At 46.4% G+C, this 3,848-nt stretch overlaps 1 protein-coding gene across 1 annotated transcript in view; it reads right to left on the bottom strand.

The window, feature by feature from the left end:
* The window catches only part of CDCA4 (cell division cycle associated 4), a 15,417-nt gene that overhangs the window by 10,938 nt on the left and 631 nt on the right, over positions 1–3,848 (bottom strand). The window lies entirely within an intron of this gene.

Genomic DNA, 3,848 nt, shown 5'->3' with positions numbered 1-3,848 from the left:
GGGGGGGGGGGGGGGGGCCAGGAGAAAAATCTGCACTTCAGAAGACATTCGGGGAACCAGCTCAGTGACATACCTGATACAGAGGGTAACTAGAAAGGCAGTAACAAAGAAACTAGTTTAGTATTTAACCCTTCATTTGCTTTTCACTAAGGCTAGGCAACATTTTCCTTTAAAACAATTTAACAGAAAACTGTCTGGCCAAAACAATGGTGTTCAACCTCCAGCTCACAGAACGGCATCATTTAACCTGTGGGCCACCCCATGCGTCTGGAAATGTGGTGGTGGGGAAGCAGTGACAGTGTTAATTGCCATGCCCGTGCTGCCAAATTACTGGAGCTGTGGGAAACCCTGCGGGCCAGATGATGTGGTCCTTGCGTCTTAGATTGTGCTGGCATGTGGAGCCACTCTGCAGCCGTGTCCAACATGGAGGGTCAGGCCACGTGTGGGGCTGGGCTGGTGTGTCTGTGGACTGGACCCACACCACTCATCCCATGGGAGCAGGCAGATTGAACACCACTGGGCTAAAAGGAAACTTTCTGTATTTGCTTTCTCTAGGAAATTGAATATGTATGCCAAAAAACCAGAATGCCCAAACAAGAAAATATTCTTGCCCAAGCCCCAAGTGTTCTGAAATGCTACCAAACGATTAACTCAAACTCCCACCCTCATATTGGCTGGGCTCCCTAGTGAGGCATCAGAGATGCATTTCAGTAATGCAACTAATCTTCTCCTCCCTACTGATGAAGGCAAATGGTGGACAATATTGCATCATGGGAGATGTAGTCCATGTGGCTTTGGGAACTGGAGTATGAAGGAGCAAACTATACCTCTCATGTGTCATCAAAGCAGCATTTCAGAACTGAGATTTCTGAATTCAGCCCCAAAATTTCTAAATATTCCATGGGAGTGATAAACATTTGCTGACCAATTGCATACACTAAAAGCAATCTCCTGGAGAACCTATACAGCATGTACAGCAGCCTGAAACCGGCCAAGTATTCTTAAAACACAATCAAAAACTTCTTATTCCTGTTTAGTTGCTTGCTGTTTAAGATGCTAAAGATCTGAAAATATGGAACCAAGATCTCTGATCATTTTGGGAATGAATGCATGCTTTTTTCTCCAACATGGTCAGTCAGCATCTAAACATTAAACTGACATGAAAGGGCTTGCTGAACAGAAGGAAGCCTCAATAATAAGCAAACATGAGCAGGGCTCCTTATTAGATCTAGAAACTAAAGGAGACAGTGGTAACTATGGAGATGAACTTTAGTAATATGCAGAGGGAAGGAAGCAGGTACCCAATGCAGGAGCCCAATGCATGTGACTCTGCAGCTCTGGATTTTTCTGTAGAGCAGGAAAAAAACCCCTAAACCAGCGGTCAGCACTGTTTTCAGGCAGAGTGCCAAAAACACCGCAACCTTGACATGTAAGATGTTGGCATGCCAGGAGCAGACACCGGCGGAGTCATAAGGGGCCTGATACTTGTTGTGGCAGCACAGCCCAGGCCCCTTCCCTGCTGTCTGCCCCAAAGTGCAAGTGCCAAGCAAATGCCTTTGCGTGCCACACTCTGGCACCCGTGCTGGGAGCTACCCAACCCTGCCCTAAACACTGTTTCCTAGAACCAGAGATGTGGGGTGGAAAACCCACATCTGTGCCTAGAACAAATAAGACCACTTGGAATGATCATTTTTTTTAAATTAAAGTAGGAGAAGTCCCTGGTAATGAAATTTGTTTGTGACTCCACCCATTGCTACACAATTATGATGCAGAAACTAAGTTCTGTTTAAGAATTTCTTCTGGTCCTTAGGACCTGCAAGGAAAACTTTGCAAATATAAACCAATGCCTTGCTGTATTTCTAAATGTTACATGCGAGTGTTAATGCTAACACCCAATTCATTTAAATATAAACAGGTTTCTCTGCTGTTTCATCAGATATGCAAGAAATGCAGATAGTAACAGGAGGACAAGATTGTTGCTGCCTTGGCTGTTTGAGATTGTCTCCCACAATAATTTAAAGTAACATTTGCTCTTGCTCAGAGGGAGGAGGAATAACAGCCTCCTCTTCTTTGATCCACTTACTGTGAGAACCAGAAATCACAAGAACAATAAGAACCGACATACTGCATCAGACCAAAAGTCCATCTAGCCCGGTATCCTGTCCCCAACAGCTGCAAGCAGCAGGAACTTCAGAGGAAAGAGCATAAGATACATTATGTACAAAACATTCCATTTCATCACAGCCTTCCAGCTAGCAGCAATCCTAACTCCAGGGTTGTTCTGATCCAAAGATGATATCCCTGACTATTGTATTTAATAGGCTGTAACAGACTAATGCTTTCCATAAAATTTATCTAAACCCTTTCTGGATCTCATTATGTCAGTGGCTTCCTCAATGTCCTGTGGCAATGAGTTTCACAAGCATGTCGTATTAAAAAAAATAAAATAATTTGTATTTGTTTAAAACTTGCACTCAATTGAGTTGGGTGCCGCTTATTTCTCATGTCATGAGACAGAGCAAGCAATCAGACGTTCCTTATTCCCACACCATTCACAATTTTAGAGAGCTCTATCCCATCCCTGCTGAATGACCTCTTTTCCTAGCTAAGGCTTTGGAGTCTTTTCAGCCCCTCCTCATACTGAAGCTGTTCCTGCCGGTTCAAACTCTCTCCACCTGTTACGGTACCGCATGTTCTTCCACAGCCTCTGTCGAAGCGAGCAGCTGCTCATAAAAGGGATGCATCCCTGATTCTGTTATTCTACAAGGTGCACTGGCCTCCTTCAGATTCCCAGGACTAATTACCTCTCATTACCCTGCCACCAGTCTCCTGGATAACTTGATAATAAGGAAGCGCACAGGGCACTGATACCTGAAGATTTCTAGAATACCCTGCCACGAGTAGCACAGGGATGGTGCATTCACTGAGTTAATTCATTTTCATAGCAACAACAACAAGTCTTTTATGTTTCCTGAAACTGAAACCCAATTCCTGGCCAGTCACGGGCACGAGGTGACCTTGTAACAAAAATGAGGCCACAGGAGCTAGCAATAAATGGCAAACAGAAATCCCTTCTGCAAGGCTGTCCCTTCTGCAGAGGGCTGTGCCCCCCGCACACATGCAGGCGTGTACGTAATACCTAGCTATGCACATGTGTGTACACACGTATACACAGTGCACAAGTGTGCAGGTTCTCCTCACTTAATGTCATCCAGGTTAATGCTTCGTTATTACATCACTGATCTATTAGAGAACACACGCATTTAAAGTCACGCAACATTTAGTTATACCGTTGTTGGCCCGCTGCCGGCTAGCACACAGCTACTGTGACGCAACTGGATTTGTTTAACGTCATTTCACGTAAAGTTGCATTTTTCAAGAAGGTAACTACGACGTTAAGTGAGGAGTAGCTATATACATGTATACATCCACACACATATTCGCACGCGCACACATCCACCCACATGCATAAGGGCATACATCCATACACCTGTGCGCAGGCGTGCACACACCAGCATATGCATACACCTGCACACATACACATACACCCCCACCCACGTGTGTACAGTGCACGTATACACCCACACACACCACGCACGTATACATCCAGAAGCCCGCGTATGCATCCACACACACCAGGCACGTCCACCCACACGTGCGTGTACATCAGCACACTGCGTGCACATACAGGTATATACACACACACGGAGTATAATGCAGGGTCCGGCCCGGCTCCCGGGCACGGGGGCTGCCCCGCCGGACAGGGCGCGGGGGAAGGGCCAGGCCGAGCCACCGCCGCGGGACCCCGGGGAGCGGGACGAGACGCCATTTTGACTCCGCTGCGGGCG

The sequence above is a fragment of the Gavialis gangeticus genome, unplaced genomic scaffold (assembly GCF_001723915.1).
Source record: "Gavialis gangeticus isolate Ggan-Ray unplaced genomic scaffold, GavGan_comp1, whole genome shotgun sequence".
NCBI lineage: Eukaryota > Metazoa > Chordata > Crocodylia > Gavialidae > Gavialis > Gavialis gangeticus.
The sequence above is the reverse complement of the archived record's forward strand: the minus strand, read 5'-3'. Positions and strand labels throughout refer to the sequence as shown.